Source organism: Tenrec ecaudatus, unplaced genomic scaffold (genome assembly GCF_050624435.1).
Source record: "Tenrec ecaudatus isolate mTenEca1 unplaced genomic scaffold, mTenEca1.hap1 Scaffold_148, whole genome shotgun sequence".
NCBI lineage: Eukaryota > Metazoa > Chordata > Mammalia > Afrosoricida > Tenrecidae > Tenrec > Tenrec ecaudatus.
This window is the reverse complement of record NW_027457965.1, coordinates 401,100-413,167: the sequence shown is the minus strand read 5'-3', so window position 1 is coordinate 413,167 and position 12,068 is coordinate 401,100.

The following is a 12,068-nucleotide window of genomic DNA, read 5'->3' as shown; positions in this document are numbered from 1 at the left end:
GCTAACATGCAACTAAGCTGTCAAGAAATTAGCTAAATTTTAACCTATTTCTGACCTGTAGCGTCTAGAACTGTAAGATATTAAATCTGTGTTGTTTTAAGCCACTCAGGGACATGGGCCCATCTATGGAAAATATTGGGAAAGGCCTTCCTATATCCCAGGCTTTTGAGATAGAGCATTTGCCAGCCAAAGTCCTCAAGCGAGAAGGCCAGTTCCACCTGTGGCCTTTCAAGCAGCCTGCCCAGCTGGTGGAATTAAGAACTCCCTCTCAGCTCAGCTTTCTCTAGAAGGCATTGGCTTCTGCGGCCAACATCCGAGTGTCCCAGTCAGTTCTTGGGGCTCTCACAGAATTCACGAAGCAGTAGATCTGCGCCAAGGACACTTTCAATAAATACACACAGTGGGACTAAAGGAAGGTGCTTGGAGCTGGCAGGCAGAGACCTTCAGAGACCCCAAAGGAATGAAATGGGGTTCAGGGCAGTCTTTCGTGGGCCCCGTGAGACAAGCACAGATTTCCTGCCGACAGAGATAGTGAAAACCTGAGTCTAAGCCACAGCAGTCCTCTTGGTGAAGTTCTGGGGGTTTCTGTATGGAAAATTTCTCTTTTCGCATTCACACAGCACCTAGCAACACCACGGCCCGAGTACAGGCCAGACTGGGCTTGTAAGCTTGGGCACACCTGGGCTACGTGGTATTCTCCTGGTGCCGAGTCTACCAGCCTGCTAGGAGGAAAGGGGGTTATGCAATCAAGTCATCAGGGACTGAGATGACTCAGTTCCACTTGTTTAAGAATGGATAGAGGGCAAACCTGTTATTCTCTCTCGAGTCTGCTTCTTTCTCCCTAGCCAGAAGCTTATCTTCCAGCTGTAGGAGCCTGGTTTTCATGTCATTCTTTTCTCTCTCCAGCACAGTTTCTACCTTCTGTTATCGGTACAGCCTCTTCTAATTTCTGCTGTCCTGTCCTAGTGGTCCCTACCCCATGCTCACCTTCCAAGACACAGAGGCTCCTAGAGGGGCAGCTTGTGTCCAGCCATGTCCAGTAAGGGCTGCTCTGTGGCTTTGGACTCCTGCTGCTCAGATGATCTTTGCTTCTGACCAGCAAGGCTGCTAGCCAAAGGTACGGGTTTCTCCAGGAACATGGGCCTTGCCCCTCTAGGGGATAGCATAGATCACCCATGTCTCTAAAGGAGCAGGAGCCACCTCTATATCATTCACCAAGATGGGATGGCCCTGATAGTGAGCTATGCAGAGGGTCCTCTGGGCTGTGGGGCTGCTCTCGGGACCGGGCTCTGGACAGGATCTGCAGTGAGATGCCTCCCTGGCATACACAGGAACTCAGCCTCTCCACGTTCTGACCCTGCTGGTCCCGTCTCCTTTCTGACTTCTGTGGACCTCAGCAGGCCTGGAGGCAGTTGCCTTTCCCTCCTTCAAGAAGGCTTTCAGCCCCTCTGCCTCCAGGGAAAGCCCTTTTAATTGCTTCCTATATGTGGTTTCTAACTTTTCAAGTGCAAACACTTTGCAAATTTTAGCTTGCTCTTTACTCATCAGCCCTCCCTGCCACCCTCCACCCTCCACCCCCCACCCAACTTGCATTGCTGCTTCTTGCACTGGGCTAGCATCTCCTTCTGCCTCTCTTCTCTATCCCTTGTCCAAGTCCAGCTGGGCTCCCATGTCTGTCACTAGCTGCAGTTGCCTCTGAAGCATCTTTTTCTTTCTACAGTCCCATTGCTGTAACAAGTGCGCTGCTTCCATCCACAGGAGTTCCTGGCTCAGTTCAGCCTTTGCCCCCTTTCTACAGAAACTTTCACATGGACCTGGCTCAGAAACACGAATGTCACATGTATCACAGGGTTAGAAAGGCCTGCCCAAGCGCACGTTCTAAGTGCACAACTCCTCGCTACTCGTGCCAGCTGCGCTCAGAGAGTGCATGCACAGGATCTAGTTGATAATGCAGCAGACACGACTTGTCAAATGGGACTAAATTTACATTTAGACGGATTAAAATGGAATAAAATCAAAGCTCAGATTCTTGGTCACATCAGTCACTTTCAGTGACCCCATGTGGCCAGTGGCTCCTGTAATGGGCAGGCAAACACAAGATATGTCTATCACTACAGAAAGCTGTATTGGGCAGTACTGGCCTAAAGTTTAGTGAAAAAAAAAAAGTACCTTTAGTCGAAATTACTCTAAAAAGTATTTTAAACATCTAGGAAAGAGGCCTTTAGAAGCCCCAGGAAAATAACACTGCGGTGGAGTGAGGCCCAGCTGAGAGCAGTCAGCCTGGGAGAACAAGAGTAACTCAGCTCATCAGAGTCATGCAATATGGCTCGACTCACAATCATGACATGGGGTGGGAATGGGGGTGGGAGCAGCCTTCCAGCCAGTTAAGGAAACTCCTGGGACCAGACATGTCCCTTTGCTGCTTCTTAGAGCCTGAGAGGGCTTGGGAATAGTGGCAATGGTCTATAAGGTGTTCTGGACAGTAGCCCGCCCTTTACCAGACAGTTCACAGGTTCAGATACTATGAAGCAAAATTCTCAGGAGGAAGCTCTGGATCATCCTAGCGGGCAGTATGTGTTATTGCAACGCCCAGGTCTGAGGCCACTGTGTGGTCATCTTTTGGGGAACAGAAAGGCAGGGTACAGAAGAGGGTACAATTCAGTAGTCCAGGATTTTCTTTACCGCCCATACTCAAGCTGCCTCAATTTCCTTGCACCATGACAGAAAGGCAGACTGGCTCTGGGATCATCAACCTCCCCAGGTCACAGGACACGGGAGATGGCTTGGTCCACTGTGGTCATCGTAGTGCCACTTCTAACCCGAGCCATGTTCCCAGCTAAGAATGCTTCCCAAGGAGGCTTTGCAGGTCTGGTCAGCAGGGCTCTAGCCCGCTTGGTGTCCAAGTTGGCGAGGGCCAAGATTCTCTGTGGGAGAGTGAGGTCATGATAAATAGGCATGGGCTGGCAGCAACCAGTTATCATTCCACTAAGTGAAACCTCCTTGATACGCTCAGTTTTCCAAAGAAATCTTTCATTGCTTTTCTTTGTGATGACACAGCAACTCGCTGCCATGAAACCGATTCTAACTCCTATGCTCTGCAGGATGGAGCAAACTGCTGCCGAGGCTCTCAGATGGTCCCTCTTCTTGGAGGAGCAAGTCTGTTTTTCTCTCACAAAGCAGTTGGGAGGTTGGAATCACCAATCTTGTAGTTAGCAGCCTGATGCTAACCCAAAGCCCCAGCAGGGCTCCTTTCGCTTAGGACAGCTTTGAAAAGCTACCTTCGCAGATAACTGGCCTCCCTATTGCAAAGGAGCTTTTAGCCTTTTTCTCCATTTGCCCACATGCTACCGCGTGCACTGGAAAATTAGAACATGACATTAAATAAGGAAGATGCTTTGCTACTTTGTTCCTTTGCTACAGAGAAGTCTGAGGCAGAAAATAAATATGAATGTGTTAAAAGTAGTCTACAAACTAAATTACTTCATAACTTAAGTTTTAATATATATATTTCTAATTTAAGTTAAAACAACTCATACAAAGCCCTATTTTTTCCTACCTTCCTCTCTGTGGCCAGAGAAAAACTACCCACTTAGCATGCACTGCAGTTGAGTCATTTCCTGAATTAAATATCTAATGTGGGTTTTTGGGAAGAACTTCAGACTGAAGGAGGACCCAGAAGAAAACAGGGCAGCAGACCTGATTTGTGGTAGTCCGTGCTGGTGTCTCAGGCGTAGCTTCTCGTCTGGCCACTGAGCTAAGGTGGCCAACTCCTTGGGGCAATGTGGGCCCCCACTCCTTATCTCCCACAGCTGCCCCTGCAGGCTGCAAAGGGCATCCTGAGACTGTGCATGGAGCGCCTCCAGGTCTGCTCTCTGGCTCTCTAGCATGCTGACTTCACTTTTGAACATAAGCTCCATTTCCCTTTTCTCCTTCTCAAAGTTTTTCTTCATTAGTTCAATTTCCTGCTTGTAGTTTACCTGGAAAGAGAAACATTAGCCCCTGACAATATGACATGGAAACAGCAAGGTTGTCGGGCATGCCAAGGAGCTGAGGCCTGCAGAAGTCAGGGATGAAAAGGCAGCGGTGACATCCCCAAGACTCAGTGCTCAAGATGTAGGCACAGCCTTGTCTGGACCAGTTGGATAACCTCCCGTGGGAGAAGATATTGTCTGGCCGTTGGCTGGCAAGCTCCGTTTAGGTAAGTAACTTGCACCCAGGAGCTCAGAGGTCCCGATGGAAACAGGGTGGCTGGCTCTCTGAGTCCTGAAAGTAGAATGAACGCGGCACATGGCAACTGTGTGCGGACATTCTCTTAGTCACCATTTAAGGAGAGGCAGGAGCTAACTTCATCTGAGAAGACCTTGTCAGCCAGGGTAATCCTGGCTGAGAAACTATGCAGCATCCCACGAGAGGCAAAGCCAAGGATAAGTTATGCTAAGAATGAGGTAGGTGGTGTGAATTCCCGCACAGCAGTTGGCAGGGCTGCACTCAGCATGCCAGCCCCCAGCGACTTTGGGCCAGGCACTGACAGTCATTTCTGCTTGTATTTCCCTCAAACTGTCTTCTTAGTGCCCCCGCTCACCAACCAGAGAAATCCAAGGCAGCTGCCTGGAGAAGGGTCAGCACTAAGCACGGCTCTCTGTGCACAAAAGGAAGCCCCAGGCTCCCCCTCGGGCACCCCTCACACCTACCTTCGTCTCCAGCTGGCTCTTGACGTCTTGGTAACGTTCTTTCACCTGCTCCATCATGAGTTCCGTTTCGAGGCTCACTGGAGTAGGAGCTGTAACGCATGTGAAAAAGCCTGCGAAGAAGAGGAAATCTCAGCTTAGCTCAGTGAGGACATTACAGGTTTCTTACAGCTTTCCTATTCCCAAGGGACAACAAAGCACAGATTCTACATGTGCTTTTTCAAGGGAAAGGCAGTGATGGTGGAGTCCTGCCACACTGGCGTACAACAGCACGCATCACTGGTGATCTGCTATGTTGTATCCATGTAGAATAAAGGATCTCAAACTTATTTGGTCAGCTGTCCAATTTTCAGAAAAATAGTTACCCAGCAACCCTCTGGCAATTAACTTTTATACAATAGCCCATCCCTAATCCAGGATAGGGTGTAGGTTATTTGCTTTGGCAGCTCCCACGGATTATTCCAGTGCCCCCCAGGGGGCAGCATTGCCCACGTTAGGAAACACTCATTTAGAACCATTTCACACTTTCACCAGAACAGATTGCTCAGGAGGCTCCTGCAGCCCATCACACCCTTCAAGTTCCTACAAAGTGGCAGTGATATCGTGTGAAGGGACTTCAAAAAACCTCCAGAACACGGAAGAAAAAGATAATGGAATTGTCCATGAATGTAAGGCCCCCTTGTACTTCACTTCAAGTTTATTCCCTGGTGATGCCAGGATCATAGAGGAGGTGGGGAGATGGAAGAAGTGGGGTGACCTGGTGACACATGCCTCTGGGCAGTGTGATGCCTGGGAATGAGCCTCACTGTGTGTGAAGGTGGCCAGACACACCTCATGGCCTGTTTATTAGCTAAAGACTTCAAATTGGCCTCCTCCTCCTCCACATTATTATATCACACAAATAATGCTGGGTTTCAGGATATGTAGGAGCTCTGGTGGCATGGTGTTTATGCATTGGACTGTGATCTGAAATGTCAGCAGTTTGAAACCACCATCAAGAGTTACAGTCTCAGAAACCCACAGGGGCAGGTCTCCCATGTCCTATAGGGTCATTATGAGTTGGCATCAACTTGATGGCAGTAAGTCTGTGTGTTGCTCGATAAACTGGTCAGATGATTGCTGAAGCCAAAATGGGTGCATAAGCAAATGTGGTTGAAAAAAGCTGATGGTGCCTGGTTATTAATAGCATATGGGGTCTTAGATGCTTTGCAGTTAAATAAGTGCCCAACTAGCAGGTAAGAAACAGCCCACAAGGAAGCACACCAGCCTGTGTGATCATGAGGTGTTGAGGAGAAATGGTATCAGAAGTTCAAAAGATAAGCAACCAAATTGATGTGAAGGGGCATGGATGTAGTAGAGACCCAGAAATCACAGCCCCTCTGGTAATTGGACAGTCACGCTCAGAAGGGACACAGGAAGGGATGATAAATCCAGGGTGTGGTATAGCACTGATGAACTACATAATTATCCTCTAGTTCCTTAATATTCCCTCCCCTTATGATTATGGTTTTTATTTGTTTTGCCTCTTTAATCATATCAGATTTGATGTAGGTTCATCGTATATTTAATATCATTTGATACATGAAAGCTAAGATAGATAACCCTTCAGAAACAATAAATGGAGTAACGGTTCCCTGAGGGTACGGGAAGGGGGGAGGAGATAACAGGGAGCTGAGAGCACTGATGACTGAATAACCCCACTCAATGGGATTGAACAACAGAATTGTATGTGAGTGGATATATTGGATGTGCAAGATATGGAAAAAAATAAAGTAAGGTTTCCTGGGGCGGGATATGGTGGGCAAAGGAGGGAATAAATGGGGAGCAGATATCAAGGAGTTCAAGAAAAAGAAAATGTTTTGAAACGGATTGTGGCAGCAACTGTACAACACTGTTTGATGTGATTTAACTATGGAATGTTATACTTGTAAGATCTCCCAACAAAATGATTTTAAAATACAATAATAATAATAATAATAATAATAATAATAAATAAAGCAGTCAGGCACATTCCATACGTGTGGAATGAGGAATGGTGCTTGAGAGCACTGCAAGGACTCGCTTTCCGACCTGAATCACCACTCCGCACACCAGGCACACAAGGCACATCTTTGAACTACGTGTGTTGCTAGGGCTTGGAAGAGAGCTGGTCTGAGACTCAGAATTGCATTTATGCCATGACTCAGTCTTCATTTTGCAGTGTCAAGGATGGGACGTGGCAAAGTCATCCTCTACTCTCATTGTCACCCTGAAAATGGTGACAAACTTTGACATAAGGGACAAGACAAAAACCTGAATGAGAACCTCTGGAAAGAATTACTTTGCCTTGGAAACTGAGAACTGTCAACTTGCGCAGTCACCTGGGCTGACAGGAGGTCCGTGAGGCTGGACAGTCCACATCACTAGGCTTACTGCAACCCAGCTTCTTACTATTCTCTCAGCAGCAGACAAACATCGGAAGGGTCAACTGAGCCTTGGTGCTGCTTCTAAAATGGTTTCCATCAGAGGGATGGGAGGACAGTACATAAAAAGGCCACATTGTGAAACTGCTAGGTTTCATTAGCGATGGCATGAAGCCTAGGTCTGTGATCTGGTGCCGCAGTCCCCAGTCTCGAGCAGACCCAAGACTTCAGGGCCTTGTCTCCCAGGTTTTGGGTCAGTGGTTCGTGCTGAGGGCCATAAATTCTGTGTAGTTGAGGGGACACAGTGTCCATTTCCTTGGGGATGGCTGACCTGTCTGTTGTGTGGAAGAATACGTAGGATGCCTTAAATGGATGTCACAGCACCCTTGGCATCTCTGGATGTGGTGCAGCTGGCTGTGTCAGGCTCCATCCCACATTTCCCAAATGAGTCTAATGGCCTTTGGCTGTTGACTCACAGGATTTCAAGACACCAATCTGCCATTTGCAGGTGAGCAGGTTATGTTGGGGTCCAAAGACGCTGTACCCACATTCAGAGAAAACTTAAGGTTCCCAGGTTGGCTCTTTTAGCTATAATTCATTTACATTTTATTAAATAAATAGCTTTAGAGCACTACAAAACTGGGAGGGAGGAGGATGCAAAATGCTCGACTGCCAAAGATCCACAGGTCAGTGTCCACAGATCTCCCTGGGGTGAGGGAGTGGCCTGTCAGTGTCCACAGATCTCCCTGGAGTGAGGGAGTGGCCTGTCAGTGTCCACAGATCTCCCTGGGGTGAGGGAGTGGCCAAAACTTAGCACACAAAACCACTGTGTATCAGAGCTTTGGCAGCAGGGCTGAGAGACTTGCCACGGTGTCTGCTGATGCACAGTTGGGGGCACTGATCCAAGAACCAACCCCTGGCTATACAGGACTATGACAAAACTCTAGGGCAGCTGTGTTACCTCCTTGTTCTTGTCTTTTGAAGGAGCTGAGATTAATCAAACACAGTCTACACTGTAGGTGGAATTTGTCATAAACCTCAGCACTAAGAGGATCCTGAAGCCAGAGATATCTACTTTTAAGCAGATATGCACGCCTATGCACACAGGTCCCAACTGCTTCCAGTGCTTGACCTGTGTCCTGCGCAGGCGCCGCTGGCACAGGTCTATTCTGACGAATTCTGACACTCAAGGGGACAAATCTCAAGCTCTCTCTGAACATCAGGGAGTCATTAATATGTTTTAGATATAATTTATCTCTTTTATTAAAAGAGTTTTCACATCAACCAGCTTACAGCTCAGAGGACAATCTGTATAGAGACTGGTCTGTGACCTGGGCAAAGGAAATATAGCTCCTTTATTTACTGTCACATACCCTCACTCTCTCTGTCTCTAGCCTATGCTGAAACCTCACCACCAAGTCCCTTCATCTTAATCACAACTCTGGAGGTGGCTTTGGAACATCTACGAGTGATGGACATGCCTCTCATGAGGTCATTGTGAGATCACATAACTGCTGCCATTTCATTACAGTTGATAAAGCCCCCATCCCCTTCCATAAATTCCCAGCTACAAGGAACTCAGCCGGGTGGTGCCAGTGTGTCTGGGGCAGGTGTTTGTGCCTCAATATACCCTATGATGCTTGGAAGTGGCCCATGACACAAACTACGGGTAGGTCTGAGAGATAGCCCAGTTTGCTGGAACAAGGACTCCACCCTTTCCCCAAGAAGATCCTCTACCTTCGGAGCAATCTGCTGGGGGCAGGCATCCATCTGGCCGGAAACTAGATGGGCTACTCTGTGTCTTGTGCATCCATGTCTGTAGGCCTTCCAGCGCAGCCTGCAACTCATCATTGCGGTCCTGCAGGTCCCATAAGCAGAGTAGAGATGGCCCTGCAATCCCCATGCTACACAGCAAGGTCCAAGGAGCAATGCAGCACCGCAGGGTCTGCAGGATGCCCAGTGGAAAGGAAATTCAATTCCTGACAGCAAACATGTAACATTCAAACTATAAGTTTCCAACTATGCAGTGAGTTAAACATGACAGGGATAATTCAGCTTTCTTAAATCCTACATCGCCTTCTATCACTAGAATCATAGCAGGGGCTAAATTTTTTTTTAAGTGAAGTGAATGTGGAGGAGAAATGCAGATCACCAACATCTGACTCAACAGGAATGTGTGCAAGTCCACCACAGTGATGGGGTGTGGGCAAGAAAAGCAACTCACTGGTGTCCTTTCTCCAGAGGGTTCTGCAGCTTTGACTGTCAAGGCGTTGCCATCATCTTAAAACAAAATGCCACCCAGCAGAGCAGAAAGGCCACATGGATGGCTGAGGCCCAATGAGGCACATAGAGTGGGGTCTGCAGGACAGACAGGCAATGCTGGGAGGCTGCCCTGAATCAGCACCTGGCTGCAGTGGTCTGTCTGCACAGGAGTTGAGGAAATGCACTGTAAAAAGCACACTTGGTTGCCAGGGTTTAGAGGCGAATCTCCCAAGACACAGCTCTCACTTGTAGATTTAAGGGTAAGAAGGCAAGAAGCACCTGTCTGTGGGACTATCGTGGTGTGAAGTCTCTTGGCATGGCTCTTCTGTCTAGGTCTTTGTGATTCCCATTGATGATTAGGTGGGACTTTGCAAATAGGGCATGTCTAACACAAAACAGAGTGGACTGGTTCATTTTCGTTGCCACTTCCCTGGCCATAGGGATGTGTTATCTTAGAACAGGAACAGAGAGGAATCCCATGAACTTAAGGGATAAAGAACTTCCAGTGGAGAACAAATGAGATCTCTGTCTAAAGACAAGAGGAACCAGAGGCTGTGAAACAGAAATTACTGGACAGACTGAAAGAACAAGGCAAAGTCAGAGGCTGAGGCAAGGAGACACGAGACAGAATTGAAGAGCAACACAGAGACTAAGGACTAGAGAAAGACTTGATTGAGGCGAGATGAAACTGTGGACCAATGAGTGTATCCTTAGTGTTTTCTGATCTTGGCTTGTAGTAACCCATTAAGTTCTCTAAAAAGCTCCCTTAATTGTGAGTATTGCCTGTGAGCTCTGTGAGACCAGTGCAATGGATTATAGAACACAGCACAAAAGTAGAATGCTGTGGAAGAAACAGTTACTATCAGAAAAGGGTAAAGAATGATGGAGGGTGGAGGCATGCCTGATCTCTATTTTGTGGCAATCGGCCTTGATTGATGGAGCTACGTAGGATTCTTCTCCTTGATGTAGCCAGAGGTCAGCTATGCACTCCATGCGGTTTACTCAGGGACCCTAGATCCCTTCGTGAAGGAATGTGAGGTGTGTGGTCACTTTCCCTTTTGTGCACCTGGGGATGGGGGACTTGGGACTCTTCAGACCTAATGAATACGGCAGCAGTGCTCCCAGGGACTATAGGAGTATGATTCTACCTGGTTTCTCCTTTAGGAAACGTACTCTGGAGGGACACTAGACATTGAACTGTGAAGAAGCCCAAACTGGCCCATCAGGCAGCCACATGGTAAGCGAGCTTTCAGACATTTCTGGTCTAGCCAGTAAGGTGTGTAGCTGAGGCCCCGGCATCATAGGGCAGAGAAGAAACATGTTTGTTATGCTATGTCTGAGTTCCTTCCCACAAAATATAAAATCTATGAGCATATTTAATTGCTATTTTAGGCCATTAAGTGTTGGCGATAATTTCTTATGGAGCCATAGTAACTGGAATAACATGTATGAGTGAGTCACAAATAGCTCATGGAAATAGGATTAAAAGGTAAAGGAATTTTCCATGAATTTTTGAAGCCCTTTTTCTGTAATTTACAAAGGTAAATTACAGTCTCTTGAGGGGAAAAGTATATTAATTTTAAGTGGGAGAGAAAAAAAAGTTCTCACAAAAATCTGTTAAGAAATGGATGGTAGAGACTTCCAGGAAGATGGCGACTGAGTAACACATAGCAGAGGAACTCCACAGAAATCTGTGCAGGAGAGTCACTAAGAGGGAAATTCCACACCGCCAGGTCGCAGAAGGAGCATCAGAAAGATAAGTAGGCAGAGATCCAATAGGTTTTAAGGAGCTGGGTCTTTTGGCTTACCACAATGGAGGCCAGCTAGGGTTTGACCTTAGCCTAAGGTGACCAGACGTACCGCTTTTTAAACATTTTTTCTCGTGTCTATGGTGTTTTTAAAAAGTCCCAATTTTTGGAAAGAATGGACAACAAGTGAGGGTATGTACGGTTTTCGGCTGCCATGTGGCAATTTCACCAGGATATGAGTTTTATCAATGGTGTCCCGCTATACCAATGTTAAAATCTGGTCACCTTACCTTGGCCCGGCCACTGTCTTGGCTGGAGCCAGGATCATTTGTAGCCAACACAGGGGCTTTATCTCAACACAGCCACAGTTTGACACCATCTCAGGGCAGGGATTAAACCCCTGCAGCCCCATGGTCAAGGATCAGGTTCATTTATATTGATGCTTCAGTTTCCCTCTCTTCTCTCTATTCCCCCCTATCTCCCTGTCTCAGTGGGCTGTTTTTTTCCATCTCTTTTTCTCTTCCCCTTTCTCTCACACAGCACTGCCAACATCCTGACCACTACCCTTAGCCTAGGGCATTAATGCCTGCACTCAACCCTGCTGGGCGAGCTCCTCCCTCTGCAGCATAACCGGAAGCTGGGAAAGCCCACCCACACTCCAACAGGGGATATCCTGCCCAACTTCTTCCCTGGAAAAGCCCACCTGCCGGTCCTCTGTAGTGCTTAAGACATGGCTGGAGAAATTCGGCACCCCTTCTTTGGGGGAAATCCTGCCTGTGTGCCTTGGGGAGCTCCTATCCATCCTCTGTGGTCCCACGTTACTGAGGGAGCTTCCTCCCGCCTGCTGTAGTGCCTCACAGACTAAGAAAGCTTATCAAACACTCACCAGCTTTCCACGGAGCAGTGGGAACCTCTGCCTAACCTATGCAGTGATCTACCTGATCAGGGAAATTCCGCCCAACATTCAC